Raw genomic sequence first — 17,650 nt, 5'->3', positions numbered from 1 at the left:
GTTGTGACTTTTTCTTTTGTTTGTCATTTCTTTCCGGAATCCTTTGTGCTGTGGCTTTTACTTGTGGTGCTCTTTCGTTATTCTTCAGTGATATCCGCTCCCTCCTGAACAAGAAATGAAACAGCACACAAAGACGCTAGGAAATAGACAAAGAAGTAAACACTGGATCACCAAAATGAAGTTCTGTTCTAAGGCGCCCCTACAGTACACAATATGTGTTTTTTGTAATACTCAGTGTGACTTTCTCGGCACTGAGCGAGTGCGCCGGAATATCGCGGCTAAGGAGGAACCAGAAGAAGAAGCATTTATATAGTGACCGCAAGTTTTTTTTTACGTATGTGTCTCTCGCTCTCCTTAATACGAGAGCGTGCCTTTAGAGAAAAAAAAATCATTTCCTTTCAGTGCGTACAGCGTGCCTCCATCTCACAGGGGAAAGAGGGAAAAACATTTATTTCCAAAACGATTGGTTGAGATTTGGCTACGGTAGAGTCCTTCCGTTCAGGGCTCAGGTCTCTCCCGCTTCTCTCCAGGCTCGAAGAACCAAATCGCTCTGAACGCCATGCTCGGAACTGGTCAGGGTGGCCTTCCATAGTTCGAACGTTGTTGTGGTGTTAGGTGCTAGTGGCCATATATGATGGGGCAGCTCCACGATTCATGGAACAAGTTCGATGGTTTTCCGCATTTGTGGTAGCATTGTGCGGACTGGGATGTGCGGGCAGCAGGCATCCCAGAAAACCGCTTTAATTCCAGTTCACAAAGCAAGAGGGAGCATAGTGGAAAAATACTCGTGAGGAAAAGCTAGTACATTGTGAAGTGGCGGCGGCTTAAGGGCTGAAGCACAGCGCTTCGCGTGTATTGCCGTGCAATATGGAAAAATGTATCTCGGGTGCACCGTAGTCTGCGTGCTGTAAACAAGAGATGGCGTCGGCAGTTCCGGCGCTGGGTAATAGTTGCCCAAGTTCCCAACAATGCTTTGTCTCTTTTCATACAGGCAGTTTTATCTTAAAGCTTTCGCATGCAAGAAAGCATACTGTTTGGTACAAAACGTGATATGCATAGTCAAATGCATCTTAGCGGCCCACGCAGGGGAATCTATTTCACGCTAAAACTTGCTGCTCTGCACTGTGACATTCGTTCTCAAAACTACGTAAAGTAGACATAGTGGCCCTGGGTAGCGCCCGAAACCGCGAACAGGAACCCGCGTAAAGACATATGACGTGCAAAAACGAAAATGCAGGAAAATTTGCAGAGAATTCTTTCGAAAATTCTTGGAAGAAATGGTAAATGTAGGGAATTTCTGAAGCTATAGAAATGCGAATCTCTATCCCCAGTACGGAACATAACTGCGTCGTCCCACTTCCCGAAGCTTTCTTCCGCTGCTTGTAGTCGTTGTACCCCGCTTTCCTGGACGTCGTACACCTTTCGGTCACCGCTTTCTTGTACGGAGGCAGTGCTTTTTGATAACAAATATGAAAGCTGGACCAGTTGGTTCCATAGCATTCTTGACTGTTTATTCAAGAATGCTAAGAAAAAGCCAGTGCGAAAAAGACAGGACAAGAATGATTGCTTCCTTTTACTATGTGTGTGTTCACTGTTAAATTATGTAGTGCATATTTTAACGGGGAAATACGCACAAAACTCACCTGGAAGGACTCCAGCACGTACATAAACAAGCTATTAAAACCATAACCTGCATGTAGCGCATTCACTGCATCTGCACCGCCCATATACAAAACTCTGAGCATACATACGTTGAGATGTTCATTGCAACTAAAACTATGTTTACACATTTTTGACTTCATAAATATGACATAGCTATCAGCAGTTCTTCTGCATGTGATGTGACAGATAGTAATCTTACTAGCGTTTGTGATCAAAATAACCTCGCAAATGTCCAGAAGCTACAGATGCAAACGAGCCTCATTGCATACATTACATTATGGAAACCATTACCTGTACAAAAGTCATAGCATGCCATCCCAAGCATTCATTTTATCGCTGCTGAAATACTGCGTATTTACAAACACGCGGAAAAAACCTCTTTTTTCCGATTCCGCTTATAATCCTGTAGGTATCTTTTTATTTATTGCTTCCCTTACAAATGTTATGAGTATGCTTTTAAACTTACCTTGTCAGCCTTGTTTTTAGCCTGGTATTTTCGTATTTCGTTACAGATGCTCCACCCAATAATTTTACTCTGGTACTTCCTCCTGCACGAATGCTGATAAACTATGTATGTAATAGGACGTCGAAGAAAACCAAACCAAAGCACAAATAAACCAAACGAAAACGGGTTTCGACTGAAAAACTACCAACGCACCAACTTTCGCCTTGATATGGTTTAAAATCTTTTGCCAGCGATTATAAAGTTTACAAACACATCGGTCATGATGGGTGTTTTATAACACGCCTTTTTACATGCATGCCTTAAATGTTGAAGCACCATAAACTGTGCCAGCGTGCGTAGCGTGGCAGCAATCCTGTGGAAGTCCACTCGCGTTTCATCGTCTGATGACAGCTAGTGAGTGTGTCGCGTATCCATACATTGAAGAAAAATTTGCTTGTCTCCGCATCTGTAGTCAGAAAATGAATGGTGCATGTTCCGGCGTCTCTGACCGATTTGTCGTTCTCCCAGAATAAGCCGTAAAAAAACAAGGATAGGTCCATTAAGGCAGCTTTCTTGTGATACGCCACTCCTGGTCGCGTTCCCGCGTTTGATGACAGCAAGTGAGTGAGTCGCGTATCAATGATTCGAAGAAAAAGTGAGTTTTTGCCGCATCTGTAGCGCAGGAAATAAATGTTGAATGTTCCGGCTTCTCTTACGGGTTTGTCGTTCTCCCAGAAGAAGCCTTAAAGGAACCAAGAAGAGAGAACACAAATTGGTTTTATTCGAAAGATTTGGCGTTTTATAGTGCCCCCAGTGCTTGTCGGAATTCAAACGATGCTTTATTCACTGAGAAATTACTTAGGTTAAAATTTTGATTTTCCCGCTGAATCGTGCGTTTTCGTCGTCTGCAATGACATCACAGGGTCTTGTTTACCGTTAGTCAACCTAGATGGCGCCACCACACCGCGGAAAGCCGTCTTCTGCCTTTGGTTTGTTTGTGAACATATTCGTACCTGGCTTCTTTTGTTCATGGAGACAATCGTTTTGTGGCGCTCGCTCGACAAATACGGTCAGGTAAGACATTGTTGCTTCCGTCAATCGGCCAGTCTCGTCTGAAACAACTCCAAAGCCCCGCACTCCTGTGCAGCTAAACCAAGCATAGTGCGCGCAGTACCAACAGCAGTATACGCATCGTTACTTCTATGTTTACGTGTGCTTTCGTAACTTCCACTGTTTGTCCCACCATTCTTAGGGCTTTAAAAAATATGCCCTAAATTTAAGCGCAAACAGCCCGCACGGCAAGGTTATAAGATCTGCCTAATTTGCGTTTGCTTTTGCCGCCCTCCACCAATCGCAGAGCTGTCTGGTGTGACATCATAGGTTTTGTTGCGGGAAATGAGCCAGTGGGTCGCACGTTCATCACCTTTTTCCCTAATCATGTGGCTTATTTAAGCGAAGTTTACGTTAACAGTGGTGTCAGTATGATTCTAACGAGGCAATCTTTTGAATGAACCAAAATTGTGTTTTCTCTTCATGGCTGCTTTAAAGAAAGCAGAATAGGTCACTTAGGATCTGTTCACAGTCACCATCGTGGTTCTTCAGGAACAGCAGAACGTAGTGCCTTGGTATTGCATCCGCGGCACTTATCTAGAAGAGGTCGTCGTGTTGGATGTTCTCAAGTTGCAGTCGACCTTCACGTCAAGTAGACGCCCGCAGGTATTTATCAGTTGCCTATGAGCTGTTGCCACCGAAGTTTCGCATAGGTATTGCAGCAGGATTAATTTCGGGCGCGTGCTCCCTAAAAGAGCTAACGCTCGGGTTCAACAATAATAGGAGCGGCCTTGTCAAAACAAAAAAAGGTGTTATTTTATTCCACGACTACGAGTAATCCACGGTGCCTGGGAGCTCCTTTACCCTGATTCCGAGAGACTGGACCTCGTGGTTGAGGACCAGACCACTGGTGGACAGCCCTGGTGAAGTACATGACGTCCGGAACAGAGAAATCGACGTTATTCCAACCATGGCGGCCGATTTTCTGATGGAGGCGAAAAGCAAAAACGCACGTGTATACGAGATTTCGTCGCTCGTTAAAGATTTCCAGGCGGTCAAAATTAATGAGGAGCCCTCCACTACGGCGCGCTTCTTCGCTTGCGGTGCTTCGGGGAATCTTGGGAGGAGGTAAAAACGTCCTGCCTGCTTATTATTCAGTTTCATGAAGTTTAAGTCAGGGGTCATTTATTAATTCTCTAGATTACAGATCTGTGAGGCTCTGAAGGATTTTTAGGCAGTACTGCTGCCTCTGATCATTATCTAAGGGCCTATAGTGGCAAGGATTGTTGAGCTGCCTATAAGCGTCATCTTTGTATTTTCCCATAGGTAAAACAACTGCGCTACCACCTCTTTGGCTGGCTTTATGACAACGTCGGTTCTGGATGACAGGCTGTTCAGGGTAACTTCTTCCGGCGAAGTTAGGTTCTTGCGCTTGTTTGATTGCTTAGTTGTTCTCAATATTTCTCTTGATACTGATTTCGAATGACAATACCCCAACCGAAGCTTTATCCCTGTTTCTGAATCATTACCTTTTTCATTCATTCATTCATTCATTCATTCATTCATTCATTCATTCATTCATTCATTCGTTCCGTCTTTATGTCCTGTTTTACAGGAGGAGGCGACAGAAAAAGCTGTTTGAACAGCTTGACGGGGCCCCGACCCCCTTTTCGTTGACAGCTTAGTGGAGAGAGCTTAGGTTACACGCACAATTTCAAAAACATATTGCATGCTACCACTTCATGCAATAACACAGAAAGAGGTTCTTTCACTTAAAAGAAAACAACAACAACGACCGCATAAACAAAAACAACAAAACATAAAATGTACAAAATTCACAACTTCTGCTTACAAAACCATCTAATTTTAAGGTTTGATTACTTATGGGGTCAAAGTTTTCTTTAACTAACTTATTTAACAGAACAGGCAATGTGTACCGTGAAGATTGTAGAACATAGTAAGCGTGTGGCGTCGGAATTACCATCTCTCCATGTGACGTGTTTGTCGAACATGGGTGTTTTGTCGCAGTTTAGCTACCAAGGTTAGGACGTTTGCATTACGCTGTATAAATCATTTGTAGGTTACCAACAGCCTATAATTAAACAAAGAGTACTGAAAGAACGTCATACTTCGAAAAATAGATTTTAATGGGATGAAGGAAGTGAACGTTATCTATGCAGCGAACAGCTCTTTTTTGTAATAGATGTAGCTTTGCCAAACTAGATATGCCCGTCTTGCACCACACAAGGCTGCAGTAAGAAAACAACGAGAATACTAAGGATTTGTACAATAGAATCTTCACTTTTACAGGACAAATATGCCTCATTCGAGCAATAATACCAACAGCAGATGACGCTTCTGATTGTACATACTGAATGTGCTCGTTCCACGTTAAATGTTTTGAAAAATTACTCCGAGGAGTTTTACAGAATCGACCATCTCTATCAGCGTACTGCCTAAGTTTACACTTATTGGAGCTACTTATTTTCCTTTAGGGGAATACACGACAAGCCTAGTTTTTTTCGTATTTATCCGGAGATGGTTCGGGACTGCCCAACTCTCTTAATCAAGCAGTATTTTATTTCTTTGTACCTCCAATTCTTTTCCCGATGCCCCTGTAGCAAAAACTGTAGTATCGTCGGCGTAAGACACAAAAGTGAGAATATTAGTCCAATTGACAATATTAATAATATAAATAGAGAACAAAAGTGGCCCTAAATACTCCTTTGAGGTACACCAGCTTTAATAGCTTGTATAGAAGATTTATACCCGCTTACATCTACACATTGTGTTCTATGCGCAAGATAGGTTTTAAACAAATTGTAGATTATTTCCCTCATAATTTGGACAGAAGGGTTGAGTGATTTATGAGGTCGAATGCTTTTGAAAAGTGTATATAAATGCCTATTGCTAATTTTTTAGGATTAAAAGCATCAATAATGGTTTCTTTTTGCTTTAGACGTGCAGTTTCAGTGGAACGGTGCTTTCTGAGTCCATGTTAAAAATCACAGAGGAACTCATGCTTACTAAAATAAGACGTCACCCTAATACTTAATATTTTCTCTATACCTTTTGGAAAGATTGGCAATATTGAAATAGGGCGATACTTATTAATAACGTTTTTTTCTCCAGTCTTGAACACTGGTACTACACTTGCTGCTGGCATCACCTTAGGGAATTCACCAGTCAGTAATATCAAATCATATATGTGCGTAATAACTGGACATATTATATCTAAAACATACTTTATAGTTCTGATCTGAAATCCATTAGTGCCTATTGAGTGCGTGTTCTTTAAACTATTGATACAGGAAACTACTTCAACATCAGTAGTGGGGGAAAAAAACAGAGAATGAGGGGTATTGGTTGCACGGGAGTATTTCTCGAAACTTGAAACTGCTGGGAAATTACCTATGTCAGATTGCGCAATAAAGAAACTTAAATGTATTAGCTAAGGCCACGCCGCTAAGTTTCTCGCCGTTACGTTCAACGATGTCAGGGACGCTGGCTCGATTACTTGGATGTAATAGGCTCTTTACTTTCCTCGAAAATATATCAGATCGTCGTTGATCAACATTTCAGAAAACATTTATAAAGTACGAATTCCTAGCAGCTCGCAGGCTTGAGTTGAGCCTATTACGATACAAACTAAATTGTTTAAGCCCATTTAGATCTCTTGACTTTACAAACTTCGTGTACAATTGATTTTTATGTTTAATCATGACGAGTCGTTCGTATGTGAGCCAAGGTTTCCACGCCTTGGGTGGTTTACGAATTCTTTTCATAGGGAAACGCTCATTGTATACCTGCTCGAAAATTGCAATACAAGTGGAGTATGCTGTGTCACTGGTGATTGACTCGTAGGCCGGATTCCAATTTTATAGAGCAACTAAACGACGGAATCTTCCTAGATTTTCTGGGGTAATATTCTGTACATATTTTCTAGGCATGGCATTTTTTTTCAGGGTAACATTTTCTCAGTTAGCAGCATTATCCCAAGGTGATCACTTATATCAGTACATATACACAACGTCGGCCATAAGTAAGTCGTTCGGGATATTCGTAATAAACATATCAAGTAAGAAAGCGCTATCTACTGTAACTCGTGTACGGTTTTTTATTACATTACATACTTAGACCATGCTCTTTTATAGTAGACTGGATGTCTTTTTGTGCGTTTGTATTGGCAAGCATGTCAATATTTGGATTGCCACCTAAATAAAGGTCAAGACGCTGAACCCGAACCGGAACTGAACCGAAAAAAGAAATCACGGTTACCGCGTCATGCCTAAACGGTTAGACCCTCCGTCGTTGATACTGCACAGCCAATGCAATTCAGGCCTTCTTTTTCTTTCACGTACCATCAACCTCGTACCGGCTCGCGCACTTTCCCCTCAAAACGATTGAACACTATCACGCTCTATGTAACAACGGGGGAAATGAATGAGCACCGATGTAGCAATGGTCTGTTGTTACTGGAAGCGCGAGCGTAGTGCAAGGTGACCAAACGAAATGTCTTTCTCGGCAGCTTGCAGGGGATATAAAACGACTGTGCCCTTCCCTGGCTGCGACTTTATTGGAGCAATCAGGCTGCAGGAGTGCTCAACCGTGCAAACGCGAAAGCCCACACCCGATGTGTGCAACCGTTTTGCATTTATTAATTTGTTTAAAAAGTGCGACACCTGTAAATTGTTAATGCTTAACAAGTGTGACCGCAGGAGCTGCTCAATGGCTAAGCCGTTTGCTGCTGACCACAAGTGGCCTCGATCTCCCTTCCCCACGACCATTTTTCTAAAGTAGATGGAAATTGAGAACGTCCGTGTATCGATATTTTGGTCCACGTTTAATATCCCCAGCTGGTTATAATCAGTCTGCCGGCCTGCAACACAAACTGCGCCTCGGAGCAGAGATAGCACGGGGCATCAAATGAGCCAGTTGTTTTTTTTTTTAATGTGTTTACACGGAAAACAACAAAAAAGGCGAATCACGTTGTTTCAAAATATTACGCAAAAAGTAAGTAAAACCGAATAAGTAAAAAAAAGCACCAAACAGTGGATATTGCTCTATACTTTTCTTTGCCCTGTCTTTCACAACTAAACATGTCATCAATACGACCGAAGTGAGTTCCGTGGTCAGTTTTTGAGGACAGTACAGAGGACAAGTTCCGTTTTTTACAGATACAAACAACAGATATGAAAGGGAAATCTGTTAAGGTGCGCACTCAATCCCTTGGCAAGAAACGGCAGCCCTCGACGTTGTTTAGGAAGCAGAAACAGTAACAAAGCAGATGACACGTGCAGAAAGGCAGGCCGGTACACTCTTAGGCAAAAAGGACTAACAGTTCGTCCTTTGGGGGACTAACAGCCTCTGCCACAATCATTAGGCCCTCTCGGGACTAACTGCGAGAGGACGAACGGTTAGTCCCCAACCCGGATGGTCTGTTCCGATGCTCCCCAAGGATTAACTGCTGAGTAGCAGAAAAAAGAAAAAACGTTAGCACTACCAGGGATCGAACCACCGACGCCCGGATATAGACGCAACGAACTCGACGCGCTACCGCTGGACCACGCCGCTTTTTTTTTTTCTTTATTACCGTTTGTCTCAAACGAAAAACTAGGTTACAGTGATTTTATAACATTCGCCACCTTTGCGATAAACACAAGTTTAAAATCTCTTCAATTGAACAAGATCATCAAGCTTTGGTAACCATTCAGGTGGTTCGCTTAGCGCTTTGTATACCTCACGTATGTTGACCATACTCTCAATGAAATACTCTCTGGCGGGCCGCGCATTGGGATCAGCATGCCTGTCAGCCATCCGTGTGCGCCACAAGCTGTGCATGCTGATCAACATAAACATGTCGCATGGCACGCCCCCTGTATCACACACATACAGAAAACGGATCCCGAAAGGGTTTATGGGCAGGTCCTTCTTAACAGTGCGCTGTAGGATGTCCCAGTGAAATCTCGCGTCTGAGCAGTCTAGAAAAATGTGGTCAATAGTTTCCGGCTTTAAGCATATGTGACAGTTAATGTTCCAATGTATGTCTAATCCTTTCTCGTGGAGCCATGGCTTTACAGGAAGCGTGCCACTGTGGAGCTGAAAAAAGAAACTTTTAACGGAGGCGCGCACGGGCACTCTCTTTACCCTCTCGAGCACATCACCTTCCCTTCCCACTGCATACATAGACCTGTATAGTGGAATGGGTAACATAACATCAATGAGGTCCTTATATAACTTTTTGCGTGGTACGTTGCTCAAGTACTCAATCGAAAATCTCACTTTCAATAATTTGAAGGCCCATACAACTTCGCGCAGGAAACCACTGAGACTCATTCGTCTACCCCCAAAAGAGGACACAACAAATTCAGGTATGTGATCACGAAGGCGCACTTGAATGACAGTACGTAGAAAGGGATTTTTCTGATCCCTTAAGAACAAAACCTGGACACAATCTGCTTCAGAAACAAGTGGCAGAGCCCCAAGCCTCCTTTTCGAACCGCGCGGAACAGGTTCGAGCTCCCCGGAACAGTCGATCCCCAAATAAAAACCGCAAACACTCTGTGTAGCTTCTGAACAGAAACTCTCGTCATGGGCAGCACCTGAAGGACATGGAACACTTTGGCTACAAGAAATAAGTTGCACACAGTAGCTCGTGCAAACATCGACAAATCCTTCCCACCCCACCGGGTTGTCTGAACTCTTGCGCGTTCTGTTTCCAGCGTCCAAAATTTCCTAGGCTGCCTGTAGTTATTGAGTGGTACGCCCAAGTATTTGGCCGGAGTTAACGTCCACTGCATATTCTCAAAAACCGCAGGAGTGTCTTCCCACTCCCCGTGCCAGAAACCTAGTGACTTTTTCCAGCTTATAGCACTACCCGTATGTTTACAAAACTTTCCAGCTTCTTTTACTGCCTCTCGAACACTTTCTTTGTCGCTGCAGACTATGGCTTTATCATCCGCATATGCCAATACTTTTACTTCGCTCTCAAAGAACTTATACCCACTTATTTTTCCACTGTTCTTAATCTTTAAACAAAACGGTTCCAAGTAGATGGCAAACAACAGAGCACTCCAAGGGCAGCCTTGCTTAACCGACGATAGAAGCTGAATACCTGGCGTAACTTGCTTATTGACAATAAGACTAGCGAAGCAATCCCGATAACACATTTTCACCCCATCCAGTATCAGAGCACCCACATTCACGTACTCCAAAATACAAAACAAAATTTCATGTGCAACACGGTCAAACGCTTTTTCAAGATCGAGTTGAAGTATTGCCACATGTCCATTAACCGCATCGCAACACTCTAGGATGTTTCTCATTTGTATGTATATTACTGAATATTGTTCTTCCTTTAATCCCGCAGGTTTGGTGCGGGCCAACAATGATATTCATTACTGTTTCCAATCGTTTAGCCAAAACCTTCATGTGTATTTTATGATCAACATTTGTGAGACTAATTGGGCGGTAAGAAGTTACAGAGAGTAATTGAACAGAGTCCTCGGTTTTTGGTACCAAAACAATGTGTGTCCTGCAAAAGGAGGGGGGCATCTGGTTTACTTTGTATGCTTCGATTAACAATCGATGTAAAGCCTTGGCGATTTCGCTTTTGAACATTTTGTAAAAGGCAGCCCCCAAGCCATCAGGCCCGGGCGATTTTCCTGTGGTTAGCTCATCTATTGCCTCTTCAATTTCACTTATACTGATCGGAGCCTCGAGCTCCGCCTTGACGTTATCATCAAGTTTGGTCATAAGAGGCAAGAATTCAGTTTTAAAACCCTCTTCAACGTGCAGTTTTCTACCAAACAGATTATTATAGTAGTCGACAAACGCACCTGCTATTTGGGCTGGGTCTGTTGTGAGCTTATTTTGATGATAAATCTGCTTGATTTCTTTCTTGACAGCATAACTCTTTTCGTCACTAAGGGATCGCTTAGTAGGGCCTTCACCCATCCACAAACGTTCCGCTCGAGCTCGAACAACTGCAGCTGTGTATCTATTTTGATCTATAATCTCGAGCTTCCCGTTTACTTCCCTTATTTGTTTGTAGAAAATCCCGCGGTTGTAGCCATCACTACTTATTAGAAACTCTAATTCACGTTTAAGCTCGCTTTCTATTTTCTTTTCTTGTTGCCGCAAGATGCACCTTCTTTCAATAGCAAGCAGTTTAACTTCGCTTTTAAAGGTAAGCTACTTGAGGATGATTGCTTTCTAATCGATGTCAATGGCCTTTTAGAAAAACTCTTCATGACAAAGTCGAATACCTTCATAGAGCCATGGGAAGAGTTTAAACGCTGGACCACGCCGCCGGGTGGCTGTCGCAGTAGTTAATATTCAAGTGTACAGCGTTTAGTTCTGTGCATAATGCGGCAGACCCATAGCAACTCGAGTCCAAAAATCTATCCGTGCAAGCGAACGTGACCGCGATTTGCGCTTTGCGCCTAGCGCTTTGCTAACTTTAGGTACTATTGCTCAGTTTGATTGTAAGTACAGCCTCCAAACATAGTTTTTTCTCGTAAATAACCATGAACTCGTCGTCGCCTAGTTGAGGTAGGAGCTGGGCGATCGGACGAGTCATTTGTTTCCGCACAGATAGCGCAAACTAGGTGTATTCTTAGTGTTCGATGTAACGTGTGTGAAAGGTGTCGTCTGTTTGAGTGTTAGAATAGGGAAGCAGACCATATTTTCGTGCATCGGCGAAACCAAATTCGGTGTTTCTTTAGCCTGAATTCTTCAAGTTCGCGTGGCTAGACGATTGCGTCTGGTAAATGCAAGCGGGTTTTACAGCAGTTGCAGCATTGTCATAGCTTTGGTGCTCAAGGCAATTATGTACAGAGCGCAAAAGATAACTTCGAGACGGTTACCTGTAGCGAGCATTTTTATTTTGCAGTTGTCATCAGCAACTACTACGTTTTTTCTCACCTGGTAAACATTTACATATTCATTACGCTTAGGAATCCACGTTCGCTATTGTCACTAATTTTTCTGTTACTGTTAACGCGCTTGAAAGCTTTCATTGAACGTTATTACCGCGCACGAATCGTATGCAACACAGCGTATCAACATACAACCTCACCGAGCAGCGTCTGGTCATCGCGCTTCGCCAATCGTTGCCATTACCCGGCGGTCTATTAACACTAGGCGATTTTCTTATAATTAACATCGATATTTTCTCATGTGCCACCATGTAAAGGACCTGCTGACTGCAATGACGTGTGTTTTGGAAATCTAAAACTGTTTACAGACATATGCGCGAAAGGGCAACGATGACGCCATGAGGGGATTAACGACGCAGCAAAGAGACTAACTGCATGCGTTTCGTCTTCCCGTTACTCCTTGCGATCGGCGGAGACGAACAGTTAGTCCGCATTTGTACACACGGCACATACTCTGCCGCAGATACTCCCTTTGAAGATGAACGGTTGCCCCTGAAGACTAACGGCTGTATTTTAGTCCCTATTTTAGTCCTTTTTGCCTAAGAGTGTACCTCACAGTGCCCCATTCGGCCAGCGATCATCTTTTTGCTTGTTCGGCAGTTTTGTCTCTTTCAGATCTTCCTTTTTTTGAAGGTGCTCTTGTACTGACTTCCCAACTCGCTACATTACTTCTACTGCTACTTGTTCCTGAGGGGAGTACTGCTGTGGACGAATTAAAGAGCGTCTACCCAAAAAAGTCCCATCTCATGCTCCGCGGGTCAAATGTCCCTTTAATTTTGTAACATGAGATTTCGTAGTGTAGCACACACAACGATGGCCGGGTGTTAGGCGGTACGAAGACATACTGATTGTAATTCACACATCTGGTATAGCTATCGCAAAAGGAATTACAGTGGTCAGAGCAATAAGGCAGTGACTGAGCATTAACTCAAGCTTAGTTTTAACAAAAAGTGTGGCTAACACATTCGGTAAGCTGTCAGCTAACAAATTCTTCAGGGCGACCAAATATTCTAATTCATTGGTAGTATTTCTCTGCCTGTCGTAGGATTTTTCTGTTTTGTTACAAATATAAAAATGTGCACCATTGGCATTAAGCGCTGGTACTTGAACGCGCCGGTACGCAGGCCTAAATATAAGGCTTGAAGGGTAGCGTGATGGTGATTCCATAGCAGCGATTGCGATCTCAACAACTAAGGAAAGGGCAGAAAATATATCCCACCGTCATATCTCTTGGCGGTGGCTTTATCAATAGTCGCTAGGACAACATAAAGTCTGGGTGAGAAAGTAGGTGGTAAATGGTCGCCACTTCATCTGTTTTTCAAATATCTCGCGATTGTTTAAAATTTGCTTTGCAATTACGCCACTGCCCTTGGGGAACAGCAGCATTTTGAAGTCTTGTTTGTGTTTTGATTTGACTGTCGTTTTAAAATATAACTGTTTTTTTTCTGATTGCAGTGATAATTCAACTCATCGAACCAGTTCGCGAACCGGTTCGGGACGTGATTTTGTCCAACCGGCACTGAACCGGAACGAAATTATTTCACCCAAACCCAAACCGTAACCGAAACGGTATTTTTTTCTGTTCGACACCCTGATATATATAAACATATATACGGGAAAAGAAAAATTCGAACAAGGTAGAAACCACGATTATTGCCAACGTTTCAGCAAAGCGACTTGCCTTCATCAGGGCAGTCTCGCCTGGCTGGCACGCTCTATATAGGGGTAGGTCCTCATGTGAGAGGAGAGAAGGAAAGAAGGAAGTGGAATTGAGAAAGCGGTTTGGTTTGGGAGTATGTCGGGGGAGATATTCAGGGGGAAAGAAGGTTGTATAGTTTGAGCTGCGAAGTTGGTCAGAGGGAAGTCAGCCGGGTGTTGATATACCGGAAAATTCTTGGACAGAAAGGGTGAGAGGGTGTTTGTTGCTCCACCACGCGGCATTCCGAGGTTCTCAGAAACGCCGGAAGCAGAGCAGGCGGTGAGAGGGATCCTTATCAGAAACAATCTGCAAGCCTCAGGTCAAAAGAAAAGGTAGAAAAGGGGGAATAACTTGGTCCAGGTAAAAAGAAAAACAGGGAGGAAACCACACTAACACACAAAAGAGAATGCAATAACCCCACAACTGAAATGGCACGTGTCACCACCAGCAATATTCCTGGAACAGGCTGGTACTGAAACTCAAAAACGAAAAGATATAGTTCCAATGACGTAGGGGGCACAAACAAGGCGGAGCAAAAAAATAGAAATAAAATGGAATTCCGCAGAACAGATTGGAGGGCTCCGGGCCCGAACTAAACTGGAAGCTAAGGAATGAAAACAGAACGAATTAGGTGACCAAATAAGGAGCAGAGGGAGGGGTCATAGTCTTTGGATAAGGTATCTGCAAGACAATGCCTAATGCTGTATTCCCTGGGAATATAGCAAGGATTCCAAGTTGCCCGTAGACGCATTAATTGCATCAGGTTTCATGCAGTTGAATTTGAGAATTAAATGTGATTCTCGGTATTTTCTGTCCCTGGGAGACTTAAAGTTTGACTAACGTAGATACATCTTAAGGTCACCAAAATTCCAAGCCTCTAACGCAACCAGTCATAGCTAGCTGCTCCCGTCCCAGATGCCAGACTTGCAGGCACCTCAGACAGAATGCATTGTAAAAAGCAGAGCCGGTAATTATGTCCACAAGATTAATTCAAGTTTTACGTGCACTTCATCCAACACATCCAACATTCTGTGTATGTTGAAATACTCAATGTGCCACAAACAGTATATAGGCGAAACGAGTCAACCTATGAGCCTACGTCTTAACGGTCACCAGGCATATTCTCTTAGCAAATCCTCCATAGCTGTAGCGCAGCATTTCAATCAACATGGTGGGAAAAGCGCTACAGTAACAAGGACAAGTGAGTACACGGGACAAAGCGCTACTAGCAACTGAAGATTTTATTACTGCAAAACATACATATATACAAGGAATAAACGCCACAGTCATCACTTCAAATTTCACAATCTACCATCTGAAAAGATCAAGGCGCACCGACAACCAAACATTTTATAGATATTCACACCGCACGTGTGCTGACAAGAAAGGCGCCACACACTTTATCAACCCTGATTTAAAAAGGCATACTCAGTGTCAGACAGCAAGACCGATGGTTGGCTGACACATTCATTCCCTTCTTTCTTTATACGGAAAGCTTCTATTATTTCTCTTGTTAGTCGTTTTTTGTGTTTATCACCAATTAACGTATCTCGCAGTTTTGAGCGGCATTTGCAGTCTTTGCAATGAACGGCTAAATGTGAATACGGTGACCCTTTTAACGAGCTCTGATGTTCGCGAAGGCGTACGTTCAGGCATCGGCCGGTCTGCCTTACGTATTTCTTTCCACACGTTAATGGAATACTGTATACTACGTCTTTTTTGCACTCTAAAAACTTTGTGCCGTGTTTCCTACCACATCCCTTCTTCCTTGTTGCTTTCTTTTCTGCCACCCTTTGCACCGCTGGGCAGATTTTCGACAGTTTTTTTTTTTCGCTGAAAACACCACGCGCACCCCATATCTCGACGCTATCTTCTTTAGGCGATGAGCCGTGCCATGAAGGTACAGAATCACCGCTATCTTCTCTTTGCTGGAATCTGCTTCTTTTGCCCTGCTCTGATCGGTGCTCCCTGGCCTTGTAACCTCTCGGCGATTCCTCTCGCACGCCAACAGAACACACTCATCTGGAAACCCGGCCGCTCTTAACCGGTCTACCTGAGCGGCGACACTTTGTTCCACCAAATGTTCGCAGGATTTTGTTAACGCAGATCGGATGCAGGAAATGGCGACGCCATTTTTTACTAGCTTTGAATGGGCCGATTCGTAGCTTATCAAATTTTTGGTGGACCTAGGGTGGTGGACCCATGAACATGTACCAACACGCCCAGCTCGCAGTTCTTCTGAATTTCAATCAACCAGGCCACAATTTTGATGACCTTAAGTTGTATATACTTCAGTCAAACTTTAAACCTCCTAGGGACAGAAAATAGCGAGAATTCTATTTAATTCCCAAATTCAATTTCATGGAGCCTACTGGAATTAATGCGTCTAGGGGCAACTTGCAATCGTTGCGATATTCACAGGGAATGCACGATTAGGCATTGCCTTGCATATACTTTATTCACAGACTATGACCCCTCCCTCTGCTCCTTACTTGGTCACCTAATTCCTTTTGTTCTCATTCCTGAGCTTCCAGTTTAGTACGCGCCCGCATCCCTCCAACCTTTTCTGTGGAATTCCATTTTATTTGTAATTGTTTTGTTCTGCCTTTTCTTGTGCCCTGTACGTCACTCTAACTTTATCTTTTCGTTTTTGAGTTTCAGGACAGGCCCGTTCCGGCATTTTGCTTGGACGACACGTACCATTTCAGTTGTGGGGTTATTGCTTTCTCTTTTGTGTGTGTTTTTATTTTTCCTGGCCCAAGTTATTCCCCCCCCCCTTCTTTACCTTTTTTTTTTGACCTGAGGTTTGCAGATAGTTTCGGATGAGGACCCCTCTCACCTCCTGTTCTGCTTCCGGCGTTTCTGAGAACCTGTCGGGATGGCGCGTGGCGGAGCACCAAACACACTCATCCTTTCTCTCCAAGAATTTCCCGGAATATCAACCCCCGGCTGACTTCCCTCTGACCTACTTCGCGGCTCAAACTATACAACCTTCTTTCCACCTCAATGTCTCCCCCGGCATACCCCCAAACCAACCCGCTTTCTCAATCCCACTTCCTTCTTTCCTTCTCTCCTCTCACATGGGAACCTACCCTTATATAATGCGTGCCAGCCAGGCGAGAGGTTGCCCTGACGAAAGCAAGTCTTTTTGCTGAAACGTTGGCAACAATCATGGTTTCTACCTTGCTCGAACTTTCTTTTCTTGTGGTCTCTACCATCTTCAAAGTTTTACTGCTCCCTGGATTTCGTGTACGAAGATGACAGAACAAGGAAAGCCCCCTCTCCTCTCTCTGGCACACGTAGCTCTGATCGGCGATAGCCACTTTAAGTACACTCACGACCACTTCGCTTCTGGACAACATTCACTGTACATCAGCTTTCAAAGTGGCGCCAGAATCCATGACACCAGAAAACTCATTGACGCCGCCCCACGCAACATCACTCACTTCTTTCTTCACTTTGGCACTAATGACTTAAAGAACAACACCGCTGAAAGCACCATCGAGGCCATGAAAACCTCTTGAACACTACGTTCAGACCAACAGGCCCAACGCAAAGATAACACTCACAACAGTATTTCCGAGGATCGAAAATAAACACAAGCCAGATATACCCCAGACACACAGACTTATAGCTCACTCACAAATGTCAGCTAACCTTAACGACTTCCTCGTGTACCTTGGACACAACAAAGGAAACCTTGACGTCATCCACCACGCAAAAATTCACCACGACCTTCTAGGACCCCTAGCCAAGGATGGACTGCACCCTAACTTTCGAGGCGTCCGACTGATTTCCGAAAACATTACGTACAGGCTGAGAAACTCGTTTAAGGTGACGCTCCCAACTTCACGC

Source organism: Haemaphysalis longicornis, unplaced genomic scaffold (assembly GCF_048455015.1).
Source record: "Haemaphysalis longicornis isolate Haplotype H1 unplaced genomic scaffold, Haemaphysalis longicornis Haplotype H1 scaffold_9, whole genome shotgun sequence".
Lineage (NCBI taxonomy): Eukaryota > Metazoa > Arthropoda > Arachnida > Ixodida > Ixodidae > Haemaphysalis > Haemaphysalis longicornis.
This window is presented reverse-complemented; position numbering follows the sequence as displayed.